The following is an 18,456-nucleotide window of genomic DNA, read 5'->3' on the forward strand; positions in this document are numbered from 1 at the left end:
TAGATACAATGACTAGAATTCAAATTTTAAAAACAACAACACTATATCTGGCCTTTGGAGAGAAAACCATGGCTAGGTGACATGGGTGCTTGCTTACTCTGTTACTGTCCAGGGGCTAAGTGGTGATGAGTAACATCAAGATCCTTCCTCTCTTGGCTTTTAGTAGCTTTTGGTTTTGAACTAGACTTGAACGGAAGAGCTTTCAAACAGAGACCATCCTCTATACATAGGCACCCTGCTTTTGCAGCTATTTAATAAAACAGAGTAAAATAACCTAGGAAATGGCTTTAAAATCCACATACCTACGTGCAAGGTGTCATAGTAATGAGGCAAGTAGCGAGCAAAGAAGCTGTACTTCTGATTATTTTGTTAATGAAATATAATGGTGGGGAGGGTGGATTGGTTTCCACTTTCAGGTGGCCTTTCAATTGTAGGACCTGCCAATGCACATTCAAGGCTGAGTGAGAAGCGGTTAGAAAATATTGTGCATAGTGGTGTATGTAACATTACAGCTATCCCACCACCAGCACTGAAGCACTGGGAAGACGTACTGGGCAGGATTACAAAAAGCATATATATTTGCGTGACTTTTTAAGAATGCTCCTTGATTCCCACCATCACACACCAAGATCATCACATCTTTTTTTTTTAAAAAAAGGGTGTTGGGGTGTGAGGGAGTGTTGTCTCTGTTCCTGAAACAGGGCGTTCAAGGTCAAAACGTAGTAGCTGGAGCCATGACATCATCGTGACGCAACCTTTCTCGGTGGCAGAAGGATCCGGAGCCCTGGTTCCAGGGCATCTGTTTACAGTTGAAAGAAAATCCGTGTCAGCATCTGGGATGGGATTGCATGAACTTGAAAAACAAAACAACGGGGAGGGGAGGGGCCACTCTGGGAGATACAAGGGTTTCCTCACCACCACTGGCATTACCAACATAGCACCCTGCACATAACTTCCAGTCCCTCTTGCTTTTGGAAGTGAGGCAGGGTCAGGCCTGGTGAGTCCTTAGATCAAGGAACGTTCAGGATCTCCATACAGGGCTGGGCAAGAATCCTCCTGCTGAAGACCCTGGAGAGCCCCAGATGCCAACCAGAGTTGGCAATATGACTGGGCTAGATCAGCGAAAGGTCTGACCAGAGTTTGGAGGTGGGGGCCTTTGAGGAGTCCAAAAAAAGTAATTGTTTTGCTCAGGGTAAGGCAGTTTTCTCCATTTCTAGGGGGGGCTGACTTTTGTTGCAGCCGCTTGTCCTCCTGCCTGCGGCAGCTTTCTTTGCCCCCACTGAAACTTTGGGGGTTGATAAGAGTCCTAAGTGGGACCTGTAGTATTTTTCTCACTGCAGTACTGCAATATATTCTGGCCTTTCCATGGGCTGCCCTTGTGTTCAGTCTGCTGACAACATCCAGGTCCCCTTCTCTTGTTTCCTATTCCTAAGACTCTGTGGCTTTTTAAGACTGCTCAGTCCTCCTTGGGATGGTTTGTGGGGGTTCATCCTCCTCAGGATTCTTCTGAAAGTTTTTCTGCAAACCCTGGGCTCCCATGTGTCTCTACTACGTGCATGCACTGACATCTCCCTCAGGTTATCATTGGCCCCGAGTGTGTTTGTTCTGTTTCTGCTGGCCCTCACCGTTCAAGTTCACAACTAAAGGGAGTGATCATGTGAGCCTGGAAGCCCCACTGCTGCAGGGAAGAAGCACCAGCTGTTTTGTGTAGCAAAGAATGCAGAATGGACAGCAAGGGGCAAGCAGACCCAGCTAGGGTTGCCAGATGAAATGGAGGGCAGGGCTCCTATGCCTCTAATAGCCACCTTGGGTGCCAGTTAGCCACCTCAGAGGCCAGAAAAGAAATCAGGAGGTATTGCTTGCATAACTAGTTGTTGTTGTTGTTGTTGTTTAGTCGTTAAGTCGTGTCCGACTCTTCGTGACTAGTTACACCTACTCAAATGGCATCTTCTGAATCCTGTTCTCAGTTTCATATGGTCACCCCATCCACAGTACTCAAATTCCCCGTGAATAGGAGAAAATCACCTTTCACAGTCTCACAGATACAGTTGAACTGAAAAAGTTTTTCCAACGGGTAAAGCATAATAACTGTGGGACAACTGCCAAGGCCTGCTGTTCCTCACTCCAAACTCCAGGAAACTTTCACTGCAGCAATGCAGAAGGGAACGTCAAAGCAGTTTCTCTAAACCTTACTTTAAAAGACCAAAACCAACCCCCCCACCCCCCCACCCCCCAGGTTTCATTCTTGTAGCATGGGTATCCTTGAGCTGAACTCCCAAATCGGGTCAGGTGATTATCTGCCGAAATTGCAAATCAACCTTGTAACAAAACCTCACAACATCTGTCCTTATGGGACCAGAAGAGAGAAGTTTGCTCTCGGAACTACAAACGAATTTATGTAACCCCGTTTAAAGCTTTCACAAAATGTTCTGGTGCTAAGAGGATTGTTCTACTTAACGTGTGAGATGAAAATACTTCTGTCTCCCACCCCCACCCCACTCAAAGGTCAGGAACAGTTAACAGATAATCACTGGAAAATACAAAAAATAAGCTTTTAAGAAAAGGGGGTTGTTGTTGGGGGTTCTTTCAGTTGGGCAAACATGCCTTGGCACCCTTCGCCAGCTGGCATAAGCAAAAGCTTTATTCCTGCAAAGACTGTATTCGCTCTGCAGGAAGAGAAGGAGAAAGAAGACTCACATCCAAGCAATCAAAAAAGAGGGTTTCCTTGGGTTGGGGGCCCTTCAATACTGTCAACAGAAAGACAACAGAAAAAGGTCACAAGAATTGAGAGCATTACAAAGATCCTCCCTGATCATCAGACAAAGGAGCTGTCCCCAGATACTCTGCTGCCTGAGGCCAAAGATCAGCAGCTCATGACTCTGAAAAGAAGGAGACGGGCGGGGAGCTCAGGAAGAAGACCAGGAAACTGCCACTGCCGCCCCCCACCCCCGAGCGCCTTCCATTTGAGTGACTTGCCTCATTCTCCCGGATGGCAGGGCTGGCTTCTTGTCCTGTGGTGACCTAGCCTCAGTACACAGAAGTTCTATTTAGCCTCCAGAAAATCCATAGTTCCCTCATGCTATTGCCCCTGAACAGCAAAGGGAACTCACAGAGGTTATGTATATTCTAACCCCAAATCACTGACAGACCTGGTACCAATTTCTTTAACCAGCCACCACCACTTTTTCCTTTAACATTACCAAAGTTAGTGAGCATCACCTAACATCAGAGCTTAAGAACCCATTTGAATTCTCTAGAAATAGTTGTCCAAACCTCCCCCCAGGTTTTCCACCACAGCAGACAAGCAGACTCACTCTCTCTTGGAATTCCAGCCCAAACGCCATTCAGAGATAAAGAACCAGAGGACGATGCAAGAGCGGGGGCCTCGAAGGAGAGCCCACCCACCGTCATGAGTGCCCAAATGGCAGCACACAGCTGACCTGCTCAGAGGCTTCCCTGCAAAGCTGAGAAAGGTCCCCTGCTCGTATATAAACGATACCAATGATTTGCTAAACTTGCCCCTGCCCTTCTAAGCTAACACATGCCTGACTGAGATCTTCTTATTCCTGCTCTTGTCCTTTCCCCCCCCTCTTTCTTTGGGGGTGCTTGTTTGTTTGTTGTCGTGCACCTGTGATCGTGCCTAAGGGGTCACCCTATAAAATAGTGTAGGTTTGGCAAGAGGAATGCTGGGAGTTGCAGCCGAACAGCCGTGGGGCGCTGCCCTTTTGCCAGCCATGCTAGGAGGGGGAGGGAAGGTGCAAGACTCTCAAGGCCAGATGGCCAAAGATGATCTAACGGCACCCACCATCCCAAAGGCTTTCCAAATCCCCCTGTTGAGTCAGCCTATGTTTTGGATCTGGTTTATCTCATGTTGCTGCTGTAAACTGTGAGTAAAATGATCTCCTCTTCGCCCATGGGCCTGGAGAGGGGTTGGCGCTGGAAATTTTCCATTCTCTGCTTGCCACCTTATTATGTTACAGCACTTACTACAGTGTCTTAATAGGAATTACACTGCATGGCAAGGGATTTCATAAGCCCAGTCACTGATTTACAAGTCAGCTTTCAGTTTATATTGCACTGACAAAGGCTGAAAAAGACAAGTGTGGATTTTGACCTAAAACAGGTTACATGTCCATTCCTGGAATTCTTTTACACTAGGAAAAGTACAACTAAAGATTTTATTTTTATTGTTTTATTGGCAGGTTTTTAAATGATTGCTTCAGTATTGCTAGGCTGAGTTTAACTTTTAAGAGGTGGGAACTGCACTTGCCAACAATGGGACACTTACAGGCAAATGAGGATTGTTTGAGTGCTTTCCTGTGCAAACAACAAAATGTTCCCTGTGGATAGAAAAGTAGGTTAGGATATTCAGAGGGAATTAGCTCTGTAGGCTAACTCTACTGAAGCCATAAGAAAAGAGCTTAGAAAAGTTACTTAGGGTTTACTTACTGCACTTCTAGGCCACCTTTCTCCCAAGGGTTAACATCATCTATCATGAAGCAGTGAAATGCTGCACTTTTCATTTATCTTATGCTGTGCTTTTTTTTTTATTGCAAAGGGCACCAAAGCCCTCTTTCTTTCCCTCCCTACTCTGACCCACTCCACCAAGGACAGAAGGCAATTCCTGCTGCAGTTACAGGAACCACAGAAGCCCGACTGGTCCCCAGGTTGACCCTAACATTAGCCCAAGTGAGGCAGGCTGCTTTGGAAAATGGTTGGTGTTGTGTCCAGAGTATCAATATTTGCTCTGAGATGGTGACCGCATGACCTGGACCACCCAACAGCAGATTTTGTCTGGTTAGCCAGTGGAAAGAGAGACCGCAAAGCCAGAATTTCCTCCAGAGCTCATCCTGGCTTACTCATGTCACAACTTCAGCGAGAAATATTTAAAGGTGTAATTGATGCCTGATTCCTTTTGGCAACCAAACTGAAAGTCCCTCCCCTGAAACACTTTTTTTTTTCAGGAGAGCATAGCATCTTCAGATAACAAGGAGCAAATAGGCTTACATAATAATAAAGCTAGAGCGTCTGGCTGTAGAAGGGATACATCTGCACTTGCCTTTGCATTTATGATCCTGCAATGAAAGCCAGTTTAAAGGATTTCAAAAAGTATATTTGCCACAAAGAGAGCTTTTGCCCTGTAATTTGCAAGCACTGGGCTCATTACCCACTGCTTCCTGCCAATGGTTTCTGCTGCAGAATTTGGTCTAATGGCAATTAAACTGCACTTACGTTGCTTCTGTTACTAGAAATTTATTCCACTAGAAAGCTAGAGAGATGCTGCATCTATAAAACTCAAGAGAAGTTAATAAGTCTCTGGCCACATGAAAATAACTACCATTAAATATGCTTATCACCAGTGGTATGTCTCATCCCAGCATCTGAATATTTGGCAAAAGTGTGCCAGCAGAAATCTCTGCAGACTGATCTCATCCATGCAGTTGGACTTTCCGTCCCGTCACCTTTATAATTAATGCCAAGATCTTCCTTTTGGATTTTCAAAACTGAAAAACTGTCTGGGAGGAGTCTTGAGCAAGGGGCATTTCCTTCTTGTGCATTTTGGAAACTTTCTAGTCCTCATTAAAATGTTATGTATCCTTCCCACACTGTCTGAGGATGGTGGGACTTGACTGGGATAGGTTAGGCTTGAATGGTGGATGGATATAAGATGGGAAAATCATTAAATAATACAACTGTGGAGTTGGAAGCAATCCCAACGGCCATCAGGTCCAACTGGCTCTGAATGCAGGAACCCCACATCAAAGCGTCCCTCACAGAGAGCCATCCAACAGAGGCAGAGGCGAGCCCCACCACCTTCTAAGGCAGTCTTCTTGCCAGAAAGGTCTTCCTAAGGTTTAGTTAGAAGCTCTCCCTTCTTGTAGAGAAGCAGTATGGTACAGTACTAAGAATGTTGGGCTACACCTGGACTTGAGAAACCAGGGTTCAAATCCTCCTTTGGCCCTTGTTTCTTGTTTTCATTTTTGTCTGGATTGTCTTCTGCCAAGCCACCCCCTCCCTCCTGATCCCTTTCAGATGTAGTGTTGTCACCTATCTTGTACTTGTCCATCTCATTTTTCCTGCCTAAATATAGAACTTTACATTTCTTTGCACATAGCCATTTGAGTTCTTGGTTCACCTTGGGCCAGTCTGTCTCAGCCTTACCCACCTGTCATACGGAGTTGTGGGGTTGATAACTTCGGAGGGGGAAACCCCTTTTGCAGTGAGATCTGCTCTGCTGCTTGGGTTGAGTAGCTTTCCTTGGCTTGCAGGTTTTCTCACTGGGTACCATAGCTCCCTATCACTACTTCAGATTGGAGATAATGAAAAGCAGCCTCCTTCCCCTGCCCATAACTAGCTTTCCTACCTGAGAGAATGCACAGTGAAGGTGCCATAAGGGGAATCGCCTACATTACTGAGTTTGGGGACAGGGGGGTTCTCGAAACTCTCATTCCCTCCCCCTCACTAGGCCAGATCCGACCCACATGCTAGAAATTCTCATACAGTGATGTATGCTGACCTTTGTTCCCTCCCTATGCAGGGAAACTTTAGAACATAATACTGTAGTTCTAACAATGAGTTCAGCTCAGTTGAAGAGGAGTTGCCGCAAAACATTACTGTTTCTTGGCAAATTTCTCAATTTAAATATTTTCATTAGCTCGCAGTTACTGAATGATTAATGGTTTGCTTCAATGGGTGGGGTTAACTGCACACATCTCACATTGTTTATGTCCAATCAGAGACTCATGTGCAAGGACAGGACCCAGTCTAATCGGCATTTTATTCATCCCCATTTTTATAGGACACAAGAGTTGTGGATCATGTTACAATACACAGGAACCCTTAAATCTCCAAGGCTGCAAGGATGCTTGGGCAGATCTGGCGCTCGTGTAGCTCCCCAACAAACCTGATAAATGCATTTAGGTAGGGAACATGGGGCGTTTTTCTGCTCCCAGCTTCAAAATCCAGTTGTAACAGGGCAGCCTTGCCTATAAAAGTGCCCAAGCTAAGTAAGCCATAACAATCATTTCGAACAGATTGAACTCAGCTTCTGTCCTAAAGGATAGACACTTCTTGGGGTTTGATACGTGGGTTCCCATCTCCAAGCTGCTAACCAAATTTGGCATCAAGTACAAAAAGTCTATGGTGTCCTGCTGCATCACAAAGCACCTCAGCAATCAGTGCATGTTGGTCTGTGGGATTTCTAGCCATTTTAACAGCTTGGCTTGCAACAGCAGGGCTCAATGGGCAAGGCCAGGGGGCAAACAGGAGGCTCAGGGGCTGCACGTTACCCATCCCTGTAGGCGCTGGGTGTGTCACACAGCATTGACCGGATGTTGCTTTGTGTTTCTAAATGATAAGTAAAGAAGATCCATGGATTTCACTGGGGCTAGCGCACATAGGATTTCAGCCTTTTGGAATACAGCATCTTCCTGGTCCAGTTACACCACTTGGAAAAAGCTTTTGTCAGCTTTGAAAAAGCAGCTGGACACTGCTGTTGCTAGCCGGGCCCTGTGTAATCCCATGTGATTTCCAAAGCTAGGCCAGGTCAGGCTGGGTCAGTTCTTGGATAGGAGACCAGCCGTCTCCAAGCAAGTCTAGGAAAGAATCCTGCTAGCTGGGTGCGAATGCCAGTGCCAGAACTGAGCTAGATGGACCCGGATCGGATCCAGTTTAAGGCAGCTTCTTGTGTGCCTGTGCTTTGCTCTTGGTTTGGAAACTGGCAACACTGGCCAGAAGATTGTGGAAAGGAGTTGAAAACCTCACGGGCCTTCTCATCTGTCCGAGGCTCTGCTCTACGCAGACATAGGCCTACTTCTGTGGAGGACGAAATGGGGGTGGAGTGAGGATGGGCATACAGGTAAACCCCACCCTGAATGTCCCTACCACCTGTTTAGCCATGTACATGAGCAGACAACTGCCTGAAAAGGGTTTCTTTTCAATAAGGGGTTGTAAGACTTCAATTTTCTGCCTTCACAGAAAATTGCTGTGCATTTTTATTTATCATTTTTAAAATGCATGTGTTTTGCATGCTTTTGTTCCATTGATCAAAATGTGTGTATGCACATTTTTCAAAGGTATGCATAATTTCAGCAAGTCTAGGAAATGTCCAGATAATCCTTGATAATCTTGAGAGGCGTTAAGCGAATGTGTGGTAAGAACCCAAATATTAACTCAGTAACCTTTTTCCCATCTCTAGTAGTAGGTCTAGTCTGAAGTCTTGTTAAATGCTACCTCTGGAGTAAGCCCTAACCAAAGAAACGGGGACATGTACTGAAGCAACCTTCCCTAGGACTGGGTCATCAGGGAATCTCTTGTGGCTGGTCAGTGGTAGAAAGTGATGTGCACTTGCTGAGCTCAAGGGGTGGGACAGATTCCTGAGAGAGAGAGAGAGCTGGCCAACAGATGGAGGCAGGAGGTCAGAGGGGTGGAAGCAGAAGCGTCAGGGTCAGCAGACACAAAAACACATGTGTCAGGGGAGAAATGGAAAACATGAGTCACATGGAAAAACTGCATTTGAAGAAGCTACCAGTTGCACAAGAAAAGCCTGTCGCCAACATGTTTCCATTCTAACTGTCTTTTAATCCCCTGGATCACTGCCAAACATCACAAAATCACAAGAGCCTCGTGGCGCAGTGGTTAAAACGCTGTACTGCAGCTAAAACTGTGCTCACGACCTGGGGTTCAAATCCCAGGTAGCCGGCTCAAGGTTGACTCAACCTTCTATCCTTCCGAGGTCGCTAAAATGAGTACCCAGCTTGCTGGGGGGGCAATGTGTAGCCTGTATAATTAAATTGTAAACCACCCGGAGAGTGCTTGTAGCGCTATGGGGCGGTATATAAGTCCAAAAAAAAAAATCTTCTCCCAACTCCAGACCAGCAGAGCTTGACTATGACTGTGGCATCTTTAATAGCAGGGCAGTCATGAATTCTGCAGTACAGGTGCTCAGCATGACTGTCTTTCCAGCTATATCTCTGGAAGGTTGTTCTAATCCATATTAACTAAGCAAGTCCAGCAGTGTTCCTCTCCATGGGGAGCAGGTCTTTTGTAAAATTTATGGGTCTTCGCTGCTGCTCCAGGCCAAGCCACTCCAAATTAGGTTGCATGGCAAACTGTTGCCGCTGATTTAGTTCCAGTCGCAGCCAGAACTAAGGCAGGATTTTCACTCAATGCTGGTGGAAAATTAGAGGGAACGTTTCTCCCAACAGTCTCCTGATCCTGATCCTAGAAAAGCCTATATTCCCTCTTACTACTGTGAGCTGTTCAGTGCAGGGGAAGGAGAAGGGAAAGGATGTGGTCATCTCTGGTTATCAGCAAGTTTTCTGTGCTCCAGCACACCACAGATCTCTAAGAATGAGTCTCCGTGTATATCAGGGAAGCAAGAGCAATGAATCAACCAGGAAGACTGGTTAAATGCAACAGGGTTAGAAATTCAGGATTAATTTGATCAAGCACCACTAAGATCTCCCTCATTTAAGCTTGCTCTGTAGCAATAATGCCATTTAAGAAACAAAGACCAGAATCCTGCTGATCAGTTAGTTATGCAGATATAAAGTCCCATTATGTCAACTGCAGCAGAAAGTTGCTGCCAGTTAATCAATTGCCACTTGTATTCTTCATCATGTGCCAACTCGCACTGCAAGGGACACAAACCGTAGTTCGCTGCTGGAATTTACAGTCTAGCACTTAACAACCTACCAACAGGCTGGTTGGTAGTGCTGCTGGCTGGTTGGCGCTCCTTGGATCCCCATGTCCAAAACCCCTAAAGGGCCAAGATTATCTCATCCTGCTTCTCCTCAACACCAGCCACCTGGTGCCCTAGTTTAAGGCTCTGGCCCCAGGATCTTTAGGTAACGGAGGGATCCCAGGATGCAGTGGTTTTCTGCAGTACGGCAGAAGTTTTATGGCACCTCTGCTCTATCTCATCCCTACAGCCTCCGTCTGTTTGTTTAACATTCCTCCCCTTTCTCCCAACAAAAAAATCAAGGTAGCTAACAACATGCTGTGTGTGGAGTGTGGAGTGTGTGTATGTGTATCCAAACACAAAAAGCCACAAATAATGTATCACAGTAAAAAGCAAGTTGTGACTTAAAATCATCTAAAAGCACAGCAAGAGGAAGGGTTTCTCCCCACAGGGTTACTGTGCTACCTAAACAGACAAACGGTCATGTCCCAGCTATTCTCTCAGCTCCTACCATCCAGACCCATCGTCCATCCAGTGGATTTCAGGTCAAGATTAGCCCTGCCTTTTTAGTTTTTTAGTTTATGGTCCTGGCTTTTATTTATGTCCAGTGTTCGTCCCGGATCTCTCCCCTTCCCCCCACCCCCGTTCTTAACACCTGGTCGTGGTGCTGCTGCTTCTGCTGCTGCTGCTGCTGGGGACTCTTTGCTCGCCACCCTTTGGCGCCGCCGGCGGGACTCACTCCTCTGGGGCATCCTTCGAGTGGGACTGGGCGGCTGGCGAGAGCTTCTTCTGTCCTGGCGCTGCCTGGCTGGGAGCCTTCCTCTGGCAGGGAGGCCGGTGTGTCCCGAGCAGAAGCCACTGGCCCACACGACGAGGGAGTGGGTCTCTGGGATGGGGAGGCTGGGAGTGTTCCCGAGCAGTCAGCTGTCTTGAACGCTCTGCCCCACACCGGTGTCCTCCCACGTGGTCTGCTACAGTGGGGCCACCACCTGCTGTGTCCCCTCCCCACTTTGGCATGGGGGCAGCGGATGTGCTCCCTTGATCCCTCCGAGTGGGGCACAGCTCCAGCCCAGGCTAGAAGAGGGGTGTGCGTGTGTGTGCGCACGCTCTTAGACCTTGAAATTATTCTGAGGGAAGGCAAGAGGGACTCTCTGGTCCCCCCACCCCTGGACAGCACTTCTGGAGCCCCCTGGGCCTGACAGGAGGCTAGCTGCCCCCTTTCCTTGGAGCCCTCGTGGCTCAGCGCCTAGGAACCGATGCTCCTGTATCTGTGGCGTGCTCTGGGCGAGAGGTACCTCACATCAAGCACTCTGTTTCTCTTTCTCCACCCCACTCCCACTCTTGCAGTGTAGGAGTCTGTAGGTCATCATTACATCCTTGAGAAAATAACACCCACACCTCCTTTTTGTCAAGGTGAAGGTGCAGATAGAGAGTGGGGGGGGGGGAGTTTGGTTAGAGTGGAAGCCCTAGAAGTGGTGCCTGTGTGTGGGATCCATGTGGTCTTGTGGTGTGTGTGTGTGTGTTTGGGGGGAGCTTATTGTTTAACCTCCACTGCCTTGTGGCTATATCCACTTATGGAAAAGGCTTCAGGAGTTAACCTCGAGGCAAAATCCGGAGCTGGAGTCCCGAAGGCAGTTCGTGTCATTCTGCCAACTCCTGCAACGTTGCTGGAACCAGTTGTATTGGCTCTTGCCTTTCCATTGGACCATTTCAGCAATGTGGAGAGGGGGGATCTGCTGCTTGGGTAACAGTCTATCCTCCGTATTACTTTACCCAGGATTAATCCTCTGGAGAGGACCCTCTCGATTCAGAGCATGTTACCATAGTCTCTTGAGACTGAAGGATGCCTATGATGATGATGAGTGTTTATGCACTGTGTTTTCCCCATTGCACTTAAGACAGGATGTTGTTTAAAAATAATGCCTTGCAGTCTAACAGATGTGACACAAAAGAGAGGGAGGGAGGGAGGCAGGAAGGAAGGAAGACCATAAGGTAATGCAGGTGCTGGTTCTTCTATACTCTTCCCTCTCTTTCCACTTCAGCCCTCTGACTTTGTATTTTCTATTCAATTTCAAACCAATAATGGCAGAACACTTCTTCTATTTATCATACAGTACTTAGGAATATTTGGAAGATACAACAGAAATTCTTGCTTCTAACCTTCAGTAAAGTGTAGGAACAGGACTGACCCAAGAGATTTTGCTGCCTGAGGTGAAGAGGGGGAAAACATGATGGCACCCACTTTCCTCCTGTTCCATGGACTGGTAGTTGATTCACACTCCAATCCTGACTGTGGGACAGAACCATCCATTGCAACATAGGGTGCCATGCTAACTTAGGGGGACCATTATGGCACATAACCTCTATCAACACCTCACAATCGCTACTGCTGCAGTGGCGGCGGCTGCAAAGGGGGCCACCACTGCCTCCTCCCTGCACGTACTCTATTAGGCAGCCTAATAGCAGGGCCGGCCCTGATTAGCAACCCTCGTTCTGCACCACAAGACCCTTTCTTGTTTTCACTACAGCGTCTGACCACAAAGCTGCTTCTCTGGGAATGCGGCCAGCTTTGAGTATTATATGGACCTTGATATCAGCAGGCGATCATCCTATCCTGTTCTTCCACAGGCAACAAAATATCTTGGGCTCACCCTGAATCCGATAAAGTCATCTAAACAATACAAAGGTTTATGCAGCAGAAGATGACAATGACCTTGTAGAGCACATTTTATGTACCTGGCACTTTACAAAGGACCTAAGGACAGGTTCCAGCCCCAAAGCGCTTTCAGTCAAGAAAACAAAGGAGGCAAGAGAAACCGGTGCACTTACCCGAGAGTATTTTCAAAGTCAGTTCAGAATAGACATTCACAGGATTGTAGTTTGAGGAAGCACAGGTGAAAATTCCGGTCCTAAAAAGAAATAAGAAGCAAGTTCTACCAGTGTTCATTGGGGCTTAATCACAAATTAAATGAGTTCTGGGTTGCATAAGATACAAATACCCGCCTCTGTTTGGTTACAAGATAACTCATTTCTGTATCAGGGAAACAGATTTTTTGTTTATAGTATATACGGAATAAAATACACCACATAGTTGTCGATTTGTTTGTTTTTGTCAGAGGACTGTCTGGCTACAATTTGCGTTTGACCTCACAGTCCCCAAGGCCTAAAAATACTCCAAGCATCTGATGAAAAGGGTTATGATCCATGGAAGTTCCTGCTAGAATAAATTAGTTGGTTTTTAAGGTGCCAGTGCGAGGCTTTTGCTATTTTGACTACGACAAAAAAAAATGACCGACTACCCTTTTGCAAACAGCACTTGAAAAACTAAGGGCACCATCCAGTCCCAACTAGAGTAGACTTGATGATCAAATGGGATTTGTTAAGTCAAGACTCCTGCAAAGTCTTGTGATTTTATGGCTCTACTGTAGCTGGGGGCTATGAGCATTCGAACTATGGGCTGTGCTGTGCAGGGACGCCCAAGACGGACAGGTCATCGTGGAGAGGTCTGACTCAACGCGATCCACCTGGAGCAGGAACTGGCAAGCCACTCCAGGATCTCTGCCAAGAAAACTCCGTGGACAGAAACAAAAGGCTAAAAGCCCCCACGGTTGTTCATAAATACTGCATCCCCTTTTGTGAAGGATATCGACATGCATCATTAGCCCAGAATTTTCCATGGGGTGTTTGTGTCAGCCAAGGGTCTTGTGGCAACCTTATGAACTAAGGACTTCTATTTGCCACTGGGTTTCCTGCCCTGCGGCCCAGTTCTTCTCATGCGACAAGTGAGCCGCAGTTCAAGAAAGGGCAAGCCAAATAAAATACTTAAGGCTTTAGGCTTCTGCCGTGCCAGAGGTTGGGAGTTTGATTCCCCCACTGGGCCTCCTTGACGGGGAGGGGGGGGCAGCGGCAGCTGAACTTGATGATCCCTTGTGTCCCCCCTACCAGCTCTGCAATTCTAAGATGATGATGGTTAGAAGACCCTTTCCTGCTTTTAGGAGAATGGATGGTGTATCCACAACCATGTTTGGGAATGAAACTGCCTCCCCCCCCCCCAAAGGACACTGTGGTGGTTTTGGTGGGGTGAACTTTTCAAGGATTCGGGGGGGGGGGAACGTATCCCTTAAAATCTGCTTGGTTATGCATGCAGCGGGTTCTCTCCTGGACTGTTTCTACATCTTCCCCGGGGGGGTGTGTGCTATTTTGTGAGATAACACAGTGCTGCGCTGGCAGGGCCTGCCTTGCCATTAGGCAGAGAGAGGTAGCCGGGGGTGTTTGTGAGTCTTGTCATTGTGACTGCCAGAAAGGAAGAGAGAGAGAGAAAAGGGAATTTGTGGAGATCATTTTTTTTCCCCTCTTTGTCCTCCGATGAACTTCTCTGGGGTTGGGGACAAAAAAAACAAAAACATCTTTGGGAATGTTCCTCTTCTTTTTGGACTACAACTCCCAGATCCCCTCAGCCCAGCTGTGAGGACATCTCTGGAAATGTTCCTCACAGGGGACTATAACTCCCAGACGGCCCCAGCCGTCTGGGAGTTGTAGTCCCCCACCCATGAGGGCCGTCTCCAGCTGGCTGGGGGAACCTGGGAGTTGTAGTCCTTTCCCCCCTCTCCCCCCGTGGAAGGTTTCCAGAGCGGGGAAGGAGGCCCGGTTGGGTCGTCTTTGGCGGCTTCCCCCTCGGGCGGCCTCGTCCCTTTTGAGGTGGGGGGGGGGGGGCGAAGCCAGAACTACTCCTCAGAGCAAGAAAGCGGCCGCGAGGGAGCCGCCGGGGAGGCCCTCCTCCCGCCAACGACGCCTCTTCCTCCTCCTCCTCCTCCTTCCCGGCCTCGCTCCTCCCTGAGGCGGAGCCGCCTCACCGCCCGCCCGCTTGCCTGCCTGCCTGGCCCGCCTCGCTCTCTTTCGGTCTCTCTCTCTCGGTGTCTCTCTGGGGCTCTTACATGGCCGTGGCCGCGGCCGGGCCGAGAGAATCTTCCGCGGGCGCCCAGGCCGGGCCGAGTCGGCGCGTCGGTTTCCCCGCTTCTTCCTCGCCATTCCCGAAGGAGGCGAAGGAGGCGAGGCCGAGGCTTTCGCCTTCCTCCTCCTCCTCCTCCTCGCCGCCGCCGTCGTTCTCCCTCATGAGCCTGGGCAGCCGGGTGAGTACCGGCAGCGGGGGAACCGACCGGCCGGCGGAGCGGTTGGCTGACGGGGGTGGGGGGGGAGGGAGCCCGAGGGGACCGGGAGGGGGGAGGGCCTCGGGGGGGGGCTGGGGGGTCCTCGCCGTTGACCCTCTCCTTGCCTCGCCTCGCCTCTTCCTTCCTGCCTCCTCGCCGCCGCCGCCGCCGCCGCCATGGCGCACAAAGGGCGCTTTGTTCTCGGGGCCGCCCTCGCGGGGCCTCCCGCTCGCCTCGCCGAGCCCGGCTCAGGTCAGGCCGGCCCCCCCTCTCTCCGCCCGCCCCCCCCACAAGCCTCCCCAACCCCGCCGGAGAGAGAGGGCCCTCCGCTGAGCGGCTCCCTTCCCTCCTTTCCCTCGTTCCGCAGTGCGGCGGCGGCGGCGGCGGCGGCGGCGGGAGAGGCGAGGAGACCCCCCCTGGGGGGGGGACCTTCTCTCGGGGAGCCCCCCTCCAATCTCCTCCCCCTCCCTCAAAGGCCCCCTCCCGCTTGGCTGGTGGGTTGGGAGGGGGAGGGCTGAGGAGAGTGTCCTCGGATGACCTCTCCCCCCCACCCAAAGACTCGCCTTCTCCCGCCCGCCCGCCGGCCAGAGGGGGGGGCAGGGCAGGGCAAGGGGGGGGCTCCAGCCCAAATGTTTGGATTGCCCCCTCCCCTCCTCTCTCCTTCGGAGGACGGCGGTCTCGGGGGAGGGGGCAGAGGCGTCATCGGACTCGGGGGGGGGAGGGGGCTTTCCGAGGGGGGGGCCTTGTGCTGTTTTATTCTCCTAAATGCTCTTGGATGCCTGAGGAGGAGGAGGAAGAGGATGATGAGCATTAACAAACAGTTCCTTTCGGTGGCCTCGCTTTCTCTCAATAAATAAATAGGGTAACCAGGCTTGGGTCCCTGGTGCTGGTAGACATGAAATCGGGGAGGATCCCCCTTTTTTCCCCAGTGGGGGCCCACCGACCCCCCCCGTTGAACCCCTGCCTTCCTAGGGAGGAAAGGAGGGGGGGCTGTGATCCAAGGGGTCCACTTAGGGGTGCCCCCCCCCCCGAGTTCAGAGGGGCCTCCCCAGTCCCAGAAAAGCCTGCTTCTTAGGAGGGCCTGCCTCAGGGAAAGCTTGAGCCAGAGCCACACCTGTGTGTGTGTGTGTTTGTGTGTTTTGTGTAGTTTCCCTTCCATCTCTGTTCCTCTTCTCCCCCAAGGGGGCCAAGCCCTAAGACTCCCTAAGTATGTCTGTTGCGTTAAGGATTGTTGGGAAATTGTCAGCAACGCAAAAATGTTAGCCCCCCCCAAAAAAAAAATGCTGACTTAGGCCCTGTGCTGGCCTTGTGTAGGATTGGCAATGCCAAGTCTCTACTCCTCGACCTATGCCTGCTTGAATGGAAGGCGGGCCAAACTGGGGGGATGCTTACTTCTGAGTAAACATGCAAAACGGGGGGGCTATTGTGTAGGTACCTTTCTCTTAGTGTGGATGGCTTGAGAGCTCTCAGATGGTGATGCTTCTAGGGATTTCTTAATCCAGCGTAAAAGATGGGGTGTGCCCTGATGGGGTGAGTTGCTTATGAAAGAACCGTGCGCCCCCCCCTGCTCTCTTCTGGGGAGGGGGCGGGCCATGCAGCAATGGCTTGCTCCCCCTTTTGCCACTGGGTCTCTCTCCTCCCTCCCTCCCTTGCATTTCCTCCCTGCCCTCCTGTTGGGCTCTTAGGAGGAGCAGCTGCAGCAGCAGCGTTTGTGTTGAATTACAGAAGGAGGGAATGGAGGGGGGGCTCCTCTTCCCCCCCCTCGTTTCTTCATCCAAAGCAACTGGAGAAGCCTGATGCCTCTTCCCTTTCATGTTATTATTAGGGCTTGCCTTCTCTCCCACTCTCATTTGAGAACCATCTCAGGAAAAGCCATTGCATTTTAAGGATGGCAGACGTTTGGCGGGTGGGGGGGCTTCTGGTTAAAAGAAGCTTAAATGCCTGTTTTCTGTCCTTCCCCCTCTCCTCTTCATCCTCATGTTGGCCAAAAGGCGCCTGATTTTGTAAAAACCTTGGCTGTAGTTCCCTTGCTACACCCAAGTTCTTCCAGAAATATCTGTCTCTACCAATATAGAGCTGGTGATACTCTTGTGTGTAACCTTGTTGGGGGGGGGGGGGAACCCATCATGGCAGGGATCAAACAGGCTGTGCCAGAAACACTGCCTAGGAATGTTCCTTTGGGGTGTTTCTCTGGACATGATGAGCCTTCTTATCTGACCTTTCCCATCCCCGGCTTCTGTCCCAGGGGCCAGACTCTGTATCCCTTAAATGGCTTCACTCTTCAAACAGCTTTGGTCTATATATCATGGATCAGGATCCTAGAGGACGGTAGAGGTTAACACACATATCCATAATTTCCCAGCCTTCCTGTAAGAACATGAGGTTAAATTGATTATCCCAAATGGTCTTTAATCTGTTTGGTAAGATGGGTGAAGTTAAGTAGTGAAGCTTAGTGGTGATGGTGAAGACAGCTTGTGAGGGCTGAAATAATTTGTCCTCAGTCTGGGTTCATGGCCCAAAAAGTGCCTTATGTTTGCTGACATTCATGTAAAAACCTCTTTATCATACGAACAGTTAAAAAAAGAGGTGGCTTACCAAAGTCGTGGGCTTTAACTCGTAAAAAGCCAGTAATAGTTTGCATTATATGCTGCCATCTATCTTATGGTAATCTCTTCTGGGGGAGAGGGGGGAGGGCTGTGAAGCCTTTCTCCAGGCTGTTTGTTCTTGTGAAAGCAGAACGTTTTTGAAAAGCCATTCTGGTGAGCAGTCTACGAAAAAGAAATAGAAGCTTTAATATTAACAGAACCTCTGAGCCGTAACTTACGGTGAAAAAGTACAACAGTGGCTTTATAGGCGTCTTTCAATCATTTCAATCAAAGGCAGCATGTGGAAATTAACAGTACCTTGGCCTTCAGAATGTGTGGGGACGAGGTGGGAGGTTTGAGCAAAATCTAGTTCAAGGGAGTTGTGGTGACTCATGACTTACTGCTTGCAACGTGGCTGGTTTTTTTTCCCCTTAAATCCACATAAGCACTTCTTGCAGTTACACAGATGGGCCTTGAGTTTCTGTCAGCTTGTCTACCAGCTCTTTTTCAACTCTTCCAGAATCTTACTCAAAGTTGCTGTTACCTAATTGTGTAATGGTTTCTGCAGTTGCCATTATAAAATGCTGTTACTAGAAGTTATTACTTTGAAATAGCCCAGAACTGCGTAACTCATGATAGGGAACAGCACTTGCGTCATTGGTCCTGGAAGGTATAGACTACGTATAGTAATCTCCTCTTTCAAAAGGTTTGCCTGTACTGTATATGAGTTAGAAGACTTCCCGCATGTGTTGCCACTAACAGGAAAATGCATTCAGAGCCGAAATAAACTCTTTTATCTTCTTTGAAGTGGGTGGTTTCCTGGTAAAATAGGAACATTGTTCTGGGCCTGAGAGTTAGAATTCTGCATTTTATATTTGTGGCAGTTATAAATAGCCAAAGTAAAAATGAAAGACTGTTCATAAAATTAAATGAGGTACCATGTCAGTGTCCAGGAGGGGAGAAAACAGACTGGCCATTTCTGATGCTGTAGATCAATGAGTCTTTGTTATGTTGTGTGTGTGTGTGCGTGCGTGCATTTTAT

General features: G+C 49.1%; 1 protein-coding gene and 1 long non-coding RNA gene across 3 annotated transcripts in view; one reads left to right on the forward strand and one right to left on the reverse strand.

Annotated features, from left to right (window-relative positions):
- The window catches only part of MAPK6 (mitogen-activated protein kinase 6), a 36,374-nt gene that overhangs the window by 7,839 nt on the left and 10,079 nt on the right, over positions 1-18,456 (forward strand). The window contains exon 1 of one of the 2 annotated variants that reach the window (XM_020790031.3): positions 14,548-14,811. The exons of the other annotated variant lie outside the window; for it this stretch is intronic. The gene's annotated coding sequence lies outside the window, so the exon portion shown is untranslated. Of the gene's footprint in view, positions 1-14,547; positions 14,812-18,456 lie in introns of those variants that run through there. 2 annotated transcript variants of the gene reach the window in all.
- LOC140702461 (uncharacterized) lies at positions 347-14,425 on the reverse strand. The gene is made up of 2 exons (XR_012081646.2): positions 12,512-14,425; positions 347-799 (listed from the first exon to the last, which is right to left on the reverse strand). It is a non-coding gene; the product is annotated as an uncharacterized LOC140702461 (long non-coding RNA).

This window comes from Pogona vitticeps, chromosome 12 (genome assembly GCF_051106095.1).
Source record: "Pogona vitticeps strain Pit_001003342236 chromosome 12, PviZW2.1, whole genome shotgun sequence".
Taxonomy (NCBI): Eukaryota; Metazoa; Chordata; class Lepidosauria; order Squamata; family Agamidae; genus Pogona; species Pogona vitticeps.